This window comes from Hemitrygon akajei, unplaced genomic scaffold (assembly GCF_048418815.1).
Source record: "Hemitrygon akajei unplaced genomic scaffold, sHemAka1.3 Scf000052, whole genome shotgun sequence".
Classification (NCBI taxonomy): Eukaryota; Metazoa; Chordata; class Chondrichthyes; order Myliobatiformes; family Dasyatidae; genus Hemitrygon; species Hemitrygon akajei.
The window spans coordinates 3303346-3320735 of record NW_027331938.1 but is presented as its reverse complement, the minus strand read 5'-3'; the positions used below and the strand labels follow the sequence as shown (position 1 = coordinate 3320735).

The 17390-nt window shown below is 44.9% G+C and overlaps 1 long non-coding RNA gene across 1 annotated transcript in view; it reads left to right on the top strand.

Moving 5' to 3' along the window:
* LOC140721230 (uncharacterized) overlaps positions 1 to 8681 on the top strand; it is a 694144-nt gene extending 685463 nt beyond the window's left edge. The window contains exons 2-6 of the long non-coding RNA XR_012097346.1: positions 4269 to 4556; positions 5230 to 5353; positions 7923 to 7978; positions 8380 to 8444; positions 8639 to 8681. This is a non-coding gene — a long non-coding RNA (uncharacterized lncRNA). The remainder of the gene's footprint in view (positions 1 to 4268; positions 4557 to 5229; positions 5354 to 7922; positions 7979 to 8379; positions 8445 to 8638) is intronic.
* The last annotated feature ends 8709 nt before the right edge of the window (positions 8682 to 17390 follow it).

Here is a 17390-nt window from a genome sequence, read left to right as displayed (position 1 = left end):
GCGGCCGTCGGCCGGGGTCAGAAGTTGGGTCTGGAGTGTTAAGTATAAAACAGTCGCCTCCTGGTTCAGACAGAAAGTGACTGTTACTAAAGAATACACTTCTCGGGCTGAGTTATTCGCCTCCAACGGGTCGCTTCTGCTGAAGTCGGTGAACAGCGCGGACAGTGGGGAATACCGTGTGGATATGTTTCCAACCAGCGGCTCCCGGACCACAGCGTTCGTCACTCTGCAAGTCCTGGTAAGTGAGATTTCGCCGTATTCAGTCACGCATTCCCGGAAGATTACTTGCATTTTATTCCTGTGGTGAAAGAATACAATTTCACCTTTACTGTTTGTTCGTTGCGAAAGAGAAACGATATCGACTTAACAAGACAGAGCCACAGGTTCCAGCCTCCAGTGACATTTACCGGTCCCCCTTTTAGGTCTGGTCGCAACCCCGCTTCAAGTGGCTGCTCCGTTTGTAAACAGAATCTGTGTTTACTGCAGTAAGTTACACTTGGTTCAACGTTCTTTGTCCACTCTCTGTTTTATCGTGGCTTCTGTTCCGAGGAGCCAAAGGACGAAACTCCAGTGCAGAGACAATATTTGTCCGCGGTGAGATTTTCAACCTCATTCCACAGTGGATTCAGAATCAGAATCAGGTTTATTATCACCGGCACCTGTGGTGAAATTTGTTAACTTAGCAGCAGCGGTTCAATGCAATACGTAATACAGAATTAGAAGAAGAGGGAAAAATACTACTACTACTACTAATAATAATGTTACCTATTATTATTATTATTATTATTATTATTATTATTATTATTGAATTGAGTTACAGTAAACATATATTGATTAGATTATAAACCGTGTTAAAATCCATAAATGATATATATTAAAAAGCGAGGTAGTGTCCAAGGGTTCAATGTCCCATTTCGGAATCGGATGGCAGAATGGAAGAAGCTGTTCCTGAATCTCTGAGTGGTCGCCTTCTGGCCTGCCTGCCTCATATCTGACGGTAACAGTGAGATAGCGGGATGTCCTGGGTTCTGGGTACCTTAGTCATAGACCCCGCCTTTCTGAGACACCACACCTTGAAGATGTCCTGAGTACTTCAGTATTCCTCCAACGAGACATCAGACCGAGCAATTCATTCTGAGACAGTGGCAGATGTTTGTGGAATAGTTCACAAGAATTGATCATTTTTTGAAGAAATTATTGTTTCTGTTCAACACTGACGCTTATGACTCACGGCATCCAATTATCTGACCCGAGCACCAGGAAGTATGGCTCTGTCCCCAGGTATAACAGACACAGGCGCTGCTCTCTCGGACCATATCCCGGATGGTAGTAATGAGACAAGAGCATATCCCGATGGTAGTAATGAGACAAGTGCATGTCCCGGAAGGTAGTAATGATACAAGAGCATGTACTGCATGGTAGTAATGAGACAAGAGCATATCCCGTATGGTAGTAATGAGACAAGAGCATGTCCTGAATGGCAGTAATGAGACAAGAGCATGTCCAGGATGGTAGTAATGAGACCAGAGCTTATTTCTGATGGTAGGAATGAGACAAGAGCATATCCCGACTGGTAGTAATGAGACACGAGCATATCCAGGATGGTAGTAATGAGACGAGACCAGGTCACGGATAGTAGTAATGAGAAGAGACCAGGTCACGGATAGTAGTAATGAGACGAGACCAGGTCACGGATGGTAGTAATGAGAAGAGACCAGGTCACGGAAGGTTGTAATGAGACGAGACCAGGTCACGGATGGTAGTAATGAGAAGAGACCAGGTCACGGAAGGTGGTAATGAGACGAGACCAGGTCACGGAAGGTTGTAATGAGACGAGACCAGGTCACGGATGGTAGTAATGAGAAGAGACCAGGTCACGGAAGGTGGCAATGAGACGAGACCAGGTCACGGAAGGTGGTAATGAGAAGAGACCAGGTCACGGATGGTAGTAATGAGAAGAGACCAGGTCACGGAAGGTGGTAATGAGACGAGACCAGGTCACAGAAGGTGGTGGCCCTTATTTCTGAACCTGGTATTGTTGAGTGACCACCTTTTCAAGATGTCTTGGATTATGGTGAGGCTTGTACCGTGATGGATGTGATTGTGTACACAGCCCTCTGCAAGCTTTGTCGATCCTGGCCATTGGAGCCTGCTGACCAGAGGGCAATGGAAACAGTCAGAGTGCTCCCCTTCTTGCATATTTCCATGTATGACTTATTTTGATTATTCCTACCAAAATATAGCACCTCACTCATATCAGCATTAAATCCCATCTGCCATCGTTCAGCCCACTCTTCCAAAAGGTCTAAATCTCTCTGCAAGCTTTGAAAAGCTACCTCATTATCTAAAACGCCACCTACCTTAGCGTTATCTGCATACTTACTAATCCAATTTATGATGATGTTAAATGCTGAGCTGCAGCCGATGAACAGCGTCCTGTCATTGGTGTTTGCATTGTCCAGGTGACCAATGCACTGAACGCACATAAAACTCTGCGGGAACAGGAGGCTATTCGGCCCTTGATATTCTTCTGCCGTCCTCTATCAGCTCACGTAGCATTTTTCTCAAAACTATTTTCTTGCATATTTCCCGGTCTTTGGTGTCACACCAATACCAAATCTCTTCAATGACGATTAGTCATACATGGTAAATAATATGGCTTTGAAGAATGCAGTAGAACACAGTTATCTAGGAATAATGGTGCATAGTTCCCTGAAGGTGGAATCTCACGTGGATAGGGTGGTGAAGAACGCTTTTGGTATGTTGGCCTTTAAAAATCAGAGCATTGAGTATTCGAGTTGGGATGTAGTGTAAAAATTGTACAAGGCATTGGTAAGGCCAAATTTGGAGTACTGTGTACAGTTCTGGTCACCGAATTATAGGAAAGGTGTCAACAAAATAGAGAGAGTACAGAGAAGATTTACTAGAATGTCACCTGGGTTTCAGCATCTAAGTTACAGGAAAAGGTTGAAAAAGTTAGGTCTTTACACTCTGAAGCGTAGAAGTTTGAGGTGGGACTTGATAGAGGTATTTAAATTTATGAGGGGATAGATAGAGTTGATGTGGATAGGCTTTTTCCATTGAGAGTTGGGGAGATTCAAACAAGAGGACATGAGTTGAGAATTAGTGGGCAAAATTTAAGGGTAACAGGAGGGGGAATTTCTTTACTCAGAGAGTGGTAGCTGTGTGGAACGAGCTTCCAGTAGAAGTGGTAGCGGGAGGTTCGGTATTGTAATTTAATGTAAAATTGGATAGGTACATGGACAGGAAAGGAATGGAGGGTTATGATAGATAGATAGATAGATAGATAGATAGATAGATAGATAGATAGATAGATAGATAGATAGATAGATAGATAGATAGATAGATAGATAGATAGATAGATAGATAGATAGATAGTTAGATAGATAGATAGATACTTTATTCATCCCCATGGGGAAATTCAACATTTTTTCCAATGTCCCATACACTTGTTGTAGCAAAAACTAATTACATACAATACTTAACTCAGTAATAATATGATATGCATCTAAATCACTAACTCAAAAAGCATTAATAATAGCTTTAAAAAAAGTTCTTAAGTCCTGGCAGTTGAATTGTAAAGCCTAATGGCATTGGGGAGTATTGACCTCTTCATCCTGTCTGAGGAGCATTGCATCGATAGTAACCTGTCGCTGAAACTGCTTCTCTGTCTCTGGTTGGTGCTATGTAGAGGATGTTCAGGGTTTTCCATAATTGACCGTAGCCTACTCAGCGCCCTTCGCTCAGCTACCGATGTTAAACTCTCCAGTACTTTGCCCACGACAGAGCCCGCCTTCCTTACCAGCTTATTAAGACGTGAGGCGTCCTTCTTCTTAATGCTTCCTCCCCAACACGCCACCACAAAGAAGAGGGCGCTCTCAACAACTGACCTATAGAACATCTTCAGCATCTCACTGCAGACATTGAATGACGCTGAGTGCGGGCCGGTGGGACTAGGTGAGAGTAAGCGTTCGGCACGGACTAGAAGGGCCGAGATGGCCTGTCTCCGTGCTGTAATTGTTACATAGTTACATGGTTAGTATGTTGCTCACCTTAAGTGACAGCTGTAAAACTTTGACCTCTCTGCCGGAATTTAGTTCAGCCTGTAATGTAACCTGATATCGAAAGAAATGGGGGATAAGAGCTGGGAATGGCGAGAATCTTGAGTTGGCGGCAGCCAAATATTGTGCACGTGTTGTAGACCAAAGCAAGTGAAAAACTATTTTGTATTTTAATTGTATTTACAGAGACAGTGAGTGGGGTTGCCGTGGTGACCAATGATTCCACTCCCCTGGAAAACCTCGATACCATCGCACTAAGTTGTGACGCGTCGGGCACTATTCAGACACGGACATGGTTCAAGGATGACCAACCCATCCAGGAAAACGGCAGAATATTCACATCTCCCGACAAGGCGAAACTGACTGTAATCAATGTGAACAGAAACGACGCAGGGACGTACAAGTGTATTGCCAGCAACACGTTCAGCAGTGGCGCTGGAGAGACTGACGTGCAAGTTTACTGCGGGTGCACTGGTAAACATGAACCTTCATTTTTTTTTATCGGAGAGGATTATAATCAACATATTTCCTCATTTTTGTAGATGGGCCAAAGGAGGTCAGAATTGTATCGGAGCGTCTAGTTGTTTAAAATATTGTGTTAAACCTGAAATTGCTCTGTCAGTCCCCTGGGGTATATATTCATGGTATAACGGGAACAATCTCCTGCAGTCGGGGCAGGAACTCACCCTTGTGTCAGGGAGCTGGGTGACCGACGGGAATTATACATCTCGGGTTTCTAACGGCGTAACCAAGAGCAGTTTTAATCTTACTGTCGAGTTTACCAAAGTGAGTTAAAGTCTCTCTCGCTGTTGCACAGAAACACGATGATCATAGATCCAAACTTTTCCCTTTCCAAACTCCTCACTCCACGCTCCTATCCGGATAAAAATATAAGAATAATTTTTAAAATGTTCCCTTAACGATGGCAGAAGCTTTGCATGTCGGATGGAGAAGCTAAAATGACTTCTCCATTCACAAGGCACCCACTAATTTAAATTCACAGCATCCATTCAGAACGGATAAGTTTTATTCGTGTTTGAGAATACCGTTGTTAGAATCACAGGCAGATTAAAATCCATTTGACACCGAAAAAGACGGGTTTGCGCAATGTATGATACATATTTGGGTTTTTTTTTGTGTGTGTTAGACCCAGAAACAGGCGACAATTTCACCCTGGGCGCTGGCGCGATCGTGGGCATTGTACTGGGTTCTCTTGCCGGAGGTCTGATCGGCGGAGTCTGCGCATGGTTGTTCGCACGGAAAATTGGCGGGTAAATGCCCTTTTCTCCGAATATCGCTTCTTCTTCTTCTAGTTATTGCAGGAGATCTTTATTTTGCAGGAGTGGGATATTGGAAGGTTTAACGGGAACCGGTGACCGAAGCAAGTTACACAAGCCGGAGCTGGAGGAAACTGGCGAGTCGGGCATTACTGGTGGGGGAACATGAACCGACGGCCTTTGTGGAAGGAGATTGTTGCTCGGTAGTGACAGGAAAGAGGGGCAACAAAGTGGTAGGGCAGCGGTTGGAGCAAGCGCTGACAGGCTCGATGGATCGACAGGGGAGTGAGGTGACGGACAGGTCATGATGCGAGTGAGTGGGAATCGTGGGAAATGCTGAGTGGTGAGAACAGGGGTGATGGTGGCTGATCGATTCAGAGAAGAGTGGAACAGGTCCGTGTTTACTGGAGGATAGAATAGAAAATCTGATGCTCTCAGAATTCGATGGTCAGAGGATTGGCGTTAATAGTCCATCCTCAGATGCAGATAATAGATGCTGATGTTTGACGGCTGCTTGTGAAGTTGCAGGAACAACGTAATGGACGATAATAGTATTCAACCAGAAGGACAGAATGGACTGAGTCCCTTTCGGCCACGTTGGGGAAATCTGCAGTGATTGTCCAGGACGAATTAATCGAAAGATTCTGGCATTGTAGCGGATGACTGGAACACGGCAAATGTTACTCCGCTGTTTAAGAAGGGTGGGAGGCAGCAGAAAGGAGACTTTTGACATGTTAGACTGACATCAGTGGCTGGTGAGTTGCTGGAATCGGTTGTTAGGGATCAGATTACAGAGTACCGGGTAGCACTTGACAAGCCAGTATGGATTTCTGGCCGGACAAACCTACTGTAATTCTTTGAGGAAATTACAAGCAGGGTCGATAAGGAACTGCAATAGACGTGGTGTACTTGGATTTTCAGAAGGTCTTTGACAAGGTGCCGCACATGAGGCTGCTCACCAGGTTAAGAGCCAATGGACCGACAGGGAAGATACTAGTGTGGGTGGAGCATTTGCTACTCGGCAGAAAACAGAGAGTGGGAATAAAGGGATCCTATTCTGACCGGCTGCTGATTACTAGTGGAGATCCACAGGGCTCGGTGCTGGGACGGCTGCTTTTTACGTTGTATGTCAATGATGTGGACTGAGGGATTAATAGATTTGCGGCTAAGTTTGCCCTTGATACAAAGATAGGTGGATGAACCGGTAGCGTTCAGGAAACAGAGAGCCTGCAGAGAGAGCTAAATAGTTTAGGGGAATGGGCAAAGAAGCGGCAAATGAAATACGATGTTGGAAAGTGTATGGTCATGCACTTTGGTGGAAGAAATAAACGGGCAGACTATTATTTAGATGGCGTGAGAATTAAAACTCCAGTGATGCAAATGGACTTGGGAGTCCTTGTGCAAGATACCCTAAAGGTTAACCTCCAGGTTGAGTCGGTGGTGAAGAAGGTGAATGCAATGTTTGTATTCATTTCTGGAAGTATAGAATATAAGAGCAGGGATGTGATGTTGAGGCTCGATAAGGCACTCGTGAGATCACACTGGGAGCATTGTCTGCAGTCTTGGGCTCCTTATTTTTATAAAGGGTGTACTGACATTGGAGAGTGTTCAGAGAGAATTCACGGGAATGATTCCAGGAATGAAAGTGTTACCGTTTGGGGAAGGTCTGGGTTGTATTCCCTGGAGTTCAGGGGAATGAGCGGGGGAGGGGTGGAGGAGGGTGAGGATTTCATAGAAACATTCCGAATGTTGAAAGGCCTGAACAGATTAGATATGGCAAAGTTATTTCCCACGGTAGGGGAGTCTCGGACAAGAGGGCACGACTTCAGGATTCAGCACGTCCTTTTAGAACTGGGATGCGGAGAAATTTCTTTCATCAGAGGGGGGTAAATCTGTGGAATCTGTTGCCACGAGCGGCTGTGGAGGCCAAGTCATTGTATGCATTTAAGACAGAGATCGATAGGTTCTAGATTAGCCAGGGCATCAAAGGGTATGGGGTGAAAGCAGGGGACAGGGGACGACTGGAAGAATTGGGTCAGCCCAGGATTGAATGGCGGAACAGACCCGCTGAGCCGAATGGCCTACTTCTGCTCCTATATCTTATGGTCTTAGAGTCTTTCGGTGGGATGAACGAGGATGAAAGATATTCATAAAGGACAGTGTTGTAAACGGGAACAGGATCGGGGGAACAAGAGTTTATCTTCCCAAGGACATGTTAAATTGATCAGCAGGTCCGGAATTGTCCCACAGATCAGGGGTCACCTGTGGTCAGAATCAGCATTGAGCTTTCCCCCTGAAATGGGAACATTTGTCTGAAAGACACTTTCCCCTGGAAAACTGTGATCCAATTGGCCAAAACAATTCTTTCTCTGTTAAACCCATTGTGGTCACTGTTGTTGAGATCGAGTAGGCCTAGAATCGGCATCCGATAACCGGGACAGTATCAAGGAGTAACCGGGGAGAATGCAATGGAATGATTGGAGCCGTTCTCATTCTGTGTATCAGTGCAGGAAAGTCAACTCCTCTGGAATTCATGTTTTGAACATTGTTTCTGTTCATTCAGGATCAAAGATCCCCCACAATCCCAAAACGACACGAGCATCGATTCCGGACGAAACAGTGAGTGAACTGCATTTCAACTGTTCTATTTCTGAACCCATGGAAATCTTAACATTTCATTTAAATATGGGAGTTCCTGGTGCACAGAATCTGCAGGTTTTCATTCGAGCGAATGGTCACGAATAATGCTCCTTGGGTGTTGTTGGGTTGTCCAATTAAATAAGCAGACATTTTCAACTCAGGATTACAATATCATTGGAGGGACGGTATGGTATTTTCCTTTCTGTATCTGACCTAAATTATTGGCCGTCTATACTGGGGATAACCGGTTTCTGGCGTTTGTGGGAATGTAGTTCATGCTATCGCTGGCATTTTGTTTTGTGGCCGGATTGACATCCGCTGTATTAACAACGGCCCATGATGCTCTTCACCGCTATGACGTATCTGTATTGTTCCCGCAGGCACCTTGAATACAAACACCGTGAACGCATCGGGAACCTATGAAAATTTCTCAAGGAATGAACAGGTTGGATCTTTGTATTATGTTCATGATCTCAGTCATTGTTTGAAAGATGAGAAGATAAGTAATGTGATGGGTCGCGTCCGAGCAGCAGTGAATGTGAAGATTGATACCCTGGGGTTTACCTGTGGAGAGTCAGAATACAATTGTCGAGCGCAAGGTTAAACGTCACAATAGAAGTCTTTAATTTCTCTTTTCAGGGCGCAAGGATTAATGCAGAAGATGGAAACTCCACTTACACGGTGAGGGAATTATTTGCGTTATTCCCTTTTAGATGTAATTGTTTCCACTTCACACAGTAAGAAACAGACCCTGAAGTGAGACATTCGACAGCGAGAATGACGTCGGAGAGGCGGAAATGGGGGCCGCAGAAATGGCGGATGAACTATGAAGTATCATGTGTTAGTCTGGACTGTGGAGCACAGCCTGGTCCCTCTGTCCCACGGTCTTTCCGAGCCGATTTGTTACATGTGTCCAAGTCCTTTTCGGTGTCCTTCCAATTCTCCTCTCTCACAGACTGCGTTTGTTATTAACTTTTGCTAATCACAATGATTTACTTCCGTTTAACAGGGACTGGTTCTGGGCGATCGATCTGCTTACGGTGATCTGAAGAGGTAAGTGAGCAGAACATGAGGCTGTCGATGCCAAATGTGACTTGCAAAGCGAACGTGTCCATTATTGCCAAGCCGATGAGTTGAGCAGAGCCCCGAATGTGAGTGATTCCAAGTTACCCAGTGATTAACAGATGAGAGACATGTAAAACCGTGGGACTGGAGTCAGGCGGCGACGGGCAGCAAGTCATTGCTATTCAGAGGAATAATTGTCCTGGGCTTGTGTCCTTGCGAAACAGATAAATTGTCTGAAAATTCTCATTGACACGATGTCCGATGCCAAAGAAGGAAATATCGCCCGTATTTTGACTCATCAACTTTATTTCCTTCCGGTTTCTGAGATAGCCAACATGAATTGTTTATTTATTCCCTCAGATGACGTCACTGGTGAATGGAAGAGGACGGTTGGCCAGGAATTCACACATGAGAAGGACAACCCTTGTGGAAGGAGCCACCGTGCAAAACATCTCTTACTTTTTATATACAAGCGTTATCCATGTCTCCGTCATATCTCTCTCGAGTGTCACATCTTCACTCCGAGACATCATTGAAGGGTGTGACTCATATTTTTATCGCAGCGGCTTAGTTCTCTCACCGCAACCCGGACTCCTCCAGCCCATGATAGGTAGCCTCATCCTTCCACCGACACTTGCCCTCTCAAATTTGCTGTGCGTTACGATCTCAATAATTTCATTGCCCACATTATAGGCGGTTCCGTTTCTATAGATGTTTCGCTCAGATCTGAAACGTAGCAGTGTGTGACCCTCAACCTTCAGACTAGCCTCTATTTTATCTTGTCCGGGATCCTGGAGCATCAGCTGAAGGGGTCACGTGACAATAATTCCAATGATTTCATCCGTCCCGTCCCGGCTCTTCGTATTTGCAAGTTATAAGAATTAGCTCACTGAATACTGAGCGATATGATGACATCCAGCCCTATTTGTTTTGGGATCATTCTCAAAGGTTCAATGTTTCAAAGGTACAATCTAATGCCAGAAAACTGTGTAAAATATACATCCTGAGATGCTTTTTCTTCGCAACCATCCACGAAAACTGAGGAGTGCCCCAAAGAATGAAGGGGAGTTGAACGTTAGAACCCCAAAGTCCCCCCCAGATGCCCCCCTCCCGCGCGTAGGCGCCAGCGAGCAACAATCCCCTCTCCCCCTCCCCACCGGCAAAAACAAACACATCCGCGCCGCCGCCGAGCACTCAAGCGTGAGCAAAGCGACAGCAAAGACACAGACCTGCGGTTACCCCGAAGACTTGGCGTCTCACTCGGTATTCGACATACCACAGGTTCTCTGAATAATAATGGAGGAAGAACTGCCCCCATTTTCCCACCTTGACGGGAATGGCCACCCCGATGCCCTTTTCTACAGCCAGCAGCTGCCTGCGACCACTTTCTCACCTTCGGCCGCACACCGCGGTCACAGAGGCACAAATGCATTTTGACAGCGCGGGAGGTGCGGGTGTGGGGGTTACGAGCATGGGCTTGTAGAAGGGATTTTCCAGGCAATGGCAAATACAGAGTTAGCGGTCGGGTTTGGTGAATAAACAACATAGTAACGCAATCAAGGAGTCTTGGAAAGAATGGTAATGCTTTGTGGTGACAAATACAATGAGAATTACAAAATACTGTCCCAGACCATGACCGTGAGTAGAACATTAATACTAGGATGCCGTGTTTGAGGTGTCTGAAATATTGGCAAAATGCAACACTCGATCGGTGATTGAATAAACGCGCGGATGTCTGGTGGGATTGCAGAAGGTGCATCCTTTGTTGTTGAACATGTGTCTCGTCAACGCTGTTATTCTCATGCATTATAAGCGGTTGGTGCATGGATGTGTCATGGGCGCTCAGGTAAAATGGCTCCGAGTTAGAAACACCATTCCTTTGCGTTTCCGTAGATGCTATCTGACCAATTGGCTTTGTCCTGGATTGTATAATTTGTATCAGAAAACATTTTAAATCATATTCAACTCAGATGGGGACCATAGCGCAGCTGGTCGCAGGTTAACTGGCCATTGTCAGATCATATTAAATAGGAACTTCAAATGACCATTTCCCCTGCTCCCTGACTAACCCATCACTCAAAAACCACGCGGCTGATTGGTCAGAAGCTTTGATGTCATTTTCCAACTTTACCCCTTAGTGTCCAAATTTCATTCAAACTATCCGTCCTAAATATCGTCTGAATTTCAAACCCACTCTCTCTTCGTCAGAAATGAAAAGAACACTCCAGTGGGCATAGATAGGGTGGATAGTCAGTACCTGTTTGCCAGGGCACCAAAAGCAAACACCAGAGGGCATTTGTCCAAAATTAAGGGAGGGAAGTTTAGGGGAGACATCAGGGGTAAGTTTTTTACACAGAGAGTTGTGAGTGCCTGGAATGACTTGCCAGGGATGCTGGTGGAGGGTAAAACATTAGGGGTATTTAAGAGCCTCTTGGACAGGAACATGGATGAAAAAAAATGTAGGGTTATGGGGTGGTATGGGTTTAATACTTTTTTGAGGATTATATGGGTCAGCACAGCATGGAGGGCTGAAGGGCCTGTACTGTGCTGTAGTGTCCTGTGGTTCTATGGTTCTATTAACACAAACACGCACCAGATCCACTTCAGATTCTGGAGGGTCAGTATGAGGCGGCGGAGAGCGGGGACAGATCCGTCTGTGCTTCCCGACCTACCTGTTATCTTTCAGTGTCGACACTAACTCTCCAATAAACTTGATTGTTCTTGTTCTCACTCTGTCTGCCTCTCCATTTCTTCCTCCCTCTCCCTGTGCCCGATGTTTTTTTTTTCCCGGAGGTCGGCCCCTCCCTCTCGGATGTGGGGGTGCGGGACGGGTTTGGTGGGAGGGGGCAGGAGGGAGTCGATCCGTAAACGGGACCTCTTCTCCCGCCGTCCCATCTCGCGAAAGACCCGGCGCAGCGGCTTCCCCTCCTAACCATGGCTGGGACTGCGGCCAGCGTTCGGACGGGCGGAGGGGGTGGCATCAAAAAATCTTGAGGCGCAAATAGATTTGGGAGTCCTGCAGCAGGATTCCCTCAAGGTTCACTTGCCGCTTGAGGAAGGCAAATGCAACGACGGCGTCCATTTCAAGTGGTCTAGGAATATAAAAAAGCAAGACTCACCTATGGACAGGCTGCAGAGTTGGCCAGAAAAATGGCAGATGGAGTTCAATCCGGACGAGTGTGAGGTGATGCATTTTGGATAGACAAACCAGAAGACTGAGTACAGGATTAATGGTCAGTTACTTAAGAGTGTGGATGAACAAAGGGACCTTGGGGTACAAATCCATACATCCCTCAAGGTCGCTGCACAGGCTGATAGGGTAGGTAAGAAGGCCTATGGGATGCTAGGCTTCATAAACAGGGGGATTGAGTTCAAGAGTAGAGAGGTCATGTTGCAACTCTACAAATCTCTGGTGAAATCGCACTTAGAGTATTGTGTTCAGTTCTGGTCACCTCATGATAGGAAGGATGTGGAAGCTGTGGAGAGGCTGCAGAGGAGATTTACCAGGGTGGATTGGAGAACAAGTCATATGAAGCACGGTTAGCAGATCTAGGACTTTTCTCTTTGGAGTGTAGAAGGACGAGAGGGGACTTGATAGAGGTCTACAATATTATGAGAGGCATAGAAAGGGTGGATAGCCAGTACCTGTTTCCCAGGGCACCAACAGCAAACGCCAGACGGTATAGATAGATAGATAGATAGATAGATAGATAGATAGATAGATAGATAGATAGATAGATAGATAGATAGATAGATAGATAGATACTTTATTCATCCCCATGGGGAAATTCAACTTTTTCTTCCAATGTCCCATACACTTGTTGTAGCAAAACTAATTACATACAATACTTAACTCAGTAAAAAATATGATATGCATCTAAATCACTATCTCATTTAGGGGAGACATCAGGGGTAAGTTTTTTACACAGAGGGTTGTGAGTGACTGGAATGACTTGCCAGGGCTGTTGGTGGAGGCTAAAACATTAGGGCTATTTAAGAGCCTCTTGAACAGGCACATGGATGAAAGACAAATGGAGGGTTATGGAGTGGTGTGGGTTTAGTACATTTTTTGAGGATTATTTGGGTCGGCACAACATGGAAAGCTGAAGGCCTCTACTGTGCTGTAGTGTTCGATGGTTCTAAATAGATCGGTAACAGACGGTGTAAATAACTTATTCCTTCTTTGTGACTGACTCCCTATGTTGAGGGCCGTGAACCCTGTCTGCAGTGCAATCAGGAGCTGTACATCTGTGCTCTTGTCCAACCAAGTCCCCGCAAGTTCCCACGTGGTTCACTGTGGTGACGTCATTACTGGCAAATCCGAACTGCAGCTGACAAATACTCATCAGTTAATTGTTCCCAAAACACGTTTATACGAGTTGCAATTTCATTAATGACTCACTTTAAACCATAAAGGATATCGGGCGAACTGTTGAGGTGAACGCACTTACATTTCTAAAGTGAACTCAGGTCGGCCAGTCGGCAGATAGAGCCTGTTGCCCTGCTTCAGGAGATCTCGGCCGATCAGACTGCAGCCTCAGAATTACAGTTGGTGGGCATCAGAAACGGACGGACACGTTAGTGTGATAACTAACACCGTAACTGCCATATCTTTGGCAGCTTGCAGAAGTGAATTGGAGACGTGAACCAGAACTCGTTTACGTGGAGTTTCTCTGCTCCATTGAGAGACACCACACTGAAACAAAAACAATTTCGCTACAGCCACAGTTCTGAGATGCCCAATCTGTGTAATCTGCGCTTGCCATCAACAAAAGGCAGCTTTGCAAATAACAATATTTAGAAAAGATGCTGAAGGGTTAAAATGCTGTGCTTTGCAAACGAGCTCACGGAGGTAAATTGAGGAAGAAAACAATTGGCAGAGGAAGTTGGCGAATATTGTTTTGTACTTGTGGGAGAGCAGGTGTGGAGAGAAAACATTTATTTATAAGCACGACTCTTGGATGTGAACCAGAACGTGTTTACTCTGAGAGTTTCCATGTTCCAGTTTGAGAGAGACCACACTGAAAAAAATATCTCCCCACTGCTAAAGTTCTAAAGATTCCCAATCTATATAAACTCTGCTTGCCTTCAACAAAAGCCAGCTTTTCAATTGTGAATGTTTAGAAAATATTGTCAAGGGTTAAAATTCGGTTCTTTGCAAAAGGGCGCACAGAAGTAAAATGAGGAAGAAGGTAAATAGCTGAGGAGGTTGGCGTATATTGTTTTCTACTTGTGGGGAAGGCGGAACTTTGTGAGGGAACAGGTGCGGAGAGAAAGCAGAGTCTAAATGAAATTGACATCGGTTTATAAGCACGACTCTTGTATCTGAGCCTCTGCAACAGGAGGTTTCACAAGGTCTGACAATGGAGTGTGTGGATCCTTTTGTTGTCCTCCTCTCCAATTCCTTATTTTTTACCGAAGTTACTTCAGAGCGCCGTGAGGGAGACTTCGCTATTTCATGAAAGCGGAAGAGGGGAAATGGAGAAGTCAGGCGAGGGTAGTTTCATATCTGGATTTTGGAATCTGCAGCGGCGTGTTGCTGAGGGAAGAGTAACTAAGAGTACAGCGGGTCACGAACAAGATCTATTAATGGAAAGGTCAGGAGAGAGAGTGTGAAAATCCTGAACGTCTGGAGCAACAGGTTTGCCTTTGCGAGGGAAGGCAGCGGTGACGCAATACCCGCGGAGGGAGATGGACTGTCAACGGGTCGTGTCGAGACCCTGCAGCGATACTGAACACCCGGAGGGCAGTGAGCCACTTTACCAAGATCTGGTGGCTGAGAAGCGGATCGAGGTGAGAGGCTTTGATGGGCAGTTGCGACGGTCAGAGAGTGGATATGATGTAAGAAAATGTATCAAAGAATCCTCCACTGTCATCTTCTGAATGATGAAGAGGAAGATATTTATATAAAGAGTAGAGCGTGGGGGGTGCGATGGGACCTGACCCGTGACAGAGGTGTCCAGTTAAGCGCGGCTGATTGGAAGATGGGAGTGACGTCAGAAGTGTAAGCGTGGAGATCACGGCAGAGGTTGGGAGGTGATGGACAGAGGTAACAAGGGCTGGTACATAAGCAACCTGACAGTAAAACCAGGTAAACCTGGAGGATGAAAAGGAGAGCAGATGCGCACTTTGAGCGAGAAGACACTGTGGGTGTCCGTGTGTAATGCAAGATGGAGTCAGAGGAGGGAGGGTAATTAAGCTCAGTAACAGGGCGCGGGAGTGTTTGGTGTGTACAGGAGGTTCCAGCTGGCTCACAAACAGACTGCAGGTAGAGCTCACCTGTTTTGTTTTGTGATCTGCAGCAAAGAAACAGGCTGAAGCAAATCAATAAACCAGGAAATTAATTACTGTAATGAAATATATTCATTTTCATTTTTAAAATCTTTTTATTGATACATAATCTTCTGCAGCTATAAAATGATTCAGAGCTTTAACAATTAATAAAGCTGAAGAAAAAACTTATCAAAAAGGATAATATATGAAAATGAACAAATCTTATATAAAGAAAAGAAGGATAAAAGAGAACCCGACTAATTAAAAGAGGAAGAAAAAAGAAAAAAAAGAAGAAAACGAAAACATTAGGAATCATCTCCCGGAGCAATACGACTTACAATCGTCCATAGGCATAAAAAATAAATCATCAACCGCCAATTCATGTTTATTTTAAATAAAATTGGAAAGAAAGCATATAAAATAATTGAAATTAAATGATAATATTTGGCAAAAGAGTCCCATCCTCTCTCAAAATCAAATTGAGGATCAAAAGTTCTACTTCTGATTTTTTTCCAAACTGAGACATAACATCACTTGAGAAAACCACTGAATTAATGTAAGGACAGAGGTGTCTTTTCATTTTAATAAAATAGCACTTCTTGCCAACAATATAATTGGCAACAATATTGCCAATTCTGCAATAGAACCTCTTACTAAAGGATTCATATTCAAAATAGTATCCAGGAAATCATATTCGTGCAAATATGGAAACTTAGATAAGTATTATTGTAAAAAATGTCTAACCTGAAACTATTACAAGAAGTGTGTATGAAAGAGAGAATATTTACTAATTAACTCTTCAAAAGTCATTAATGGACCATCACAAAATAAATCTGCAAAAAAAAACAGACCCCTTATTTCTCTATAATAGAAAAATGGGATCAGTTATTGAAGGTTTAAACCACAGGAACCCTGGAGGGTGAAAACAAGAGCAGATGCGCAATTTGAGCGAGTAGACAGTGTGTGTGTGTGTGTGTGTGTGTGTGTGTGTGTGTGTGTGTGTGTGTGTGTGTGTGTGTGTGTGTGTGTGTGTGTGTGTGTGTGTGTGTGTGTGTGTGTGCGCGCGCGTGCGTGCGTGTGTGTGTAGGTAGCTCCGAAGTAGATGGCAGGTGGTGCTCACGTGTTTTTTTTTGAGAATTACAGAAAAGAAACACCCCTCCAGCATATGTGGTGAAATTTGTTATCTTAGCGGTAACAGTGCAATGCAATGCATTATAATATAGATAATAAATAAATGAGGATAAATGATTACAGACAGAATATATATATACACACATACATAAAATATTTAAATTAAAATTAATGCAAAAAGTGAGGTAATGTTCATGAGTGCAAGGTCCAATTAGTAATCGTATTGTCGAGAGGAAGAATCTGTTCCTGAAGCGTTGAGGGTGTGACTTCAGGCTTCTGTCCCTCCTAACAGATGGCAGCAGTGAGAGGAGGGGATGCCTTGGGTGCCGGGTTGCCTTTCCGATGGATGCCCCCTTTCTGCGGCACCGCTCCTTGAAGATGTCTTGGAGACTGTGCAGGCTGGTGTCCATGATGATTTTACAGCTTCCTGTAGCTTCTTACGACCCTCCGCAGTTTGCAATCACCCCTCCACCACCCCCGATATGGCACTACGGCCTGTCAGAATCCTCACCACGCTATATATCTGTGGATGTTTTCCAGTGTCTTGAAACTCCTTATAAAAATATCAATTTCATCAGCTTTGCCTCGAGCTTCCACCTGTCCTCAACTTCACTTGCTCCATTTCTGTCACTTCTCTGCTCGGCTCCCCTCTGACATTCCCCGTTCCCTTTTCCTTCTCTCACTTTATCTCCTTCCCTGCCCATCGCCTCCATCCGGTTCTCCTTTCCCTTCCCTTTCTCCCATGGTCTTATTTCCTTTCCTATTATATTGCCACTTCTCAGCACTTTATCTCTTCCAGATCTCCACTTCACCCTCTCGCTCCAACCTCCCCAGGTTTACCTACTTGTGCTAAAACCGCCATGATACTTGTCTTCAGAGATGCTGGAGTGTCAAGCCAAAATACCCGTGTTCTCCACATTGC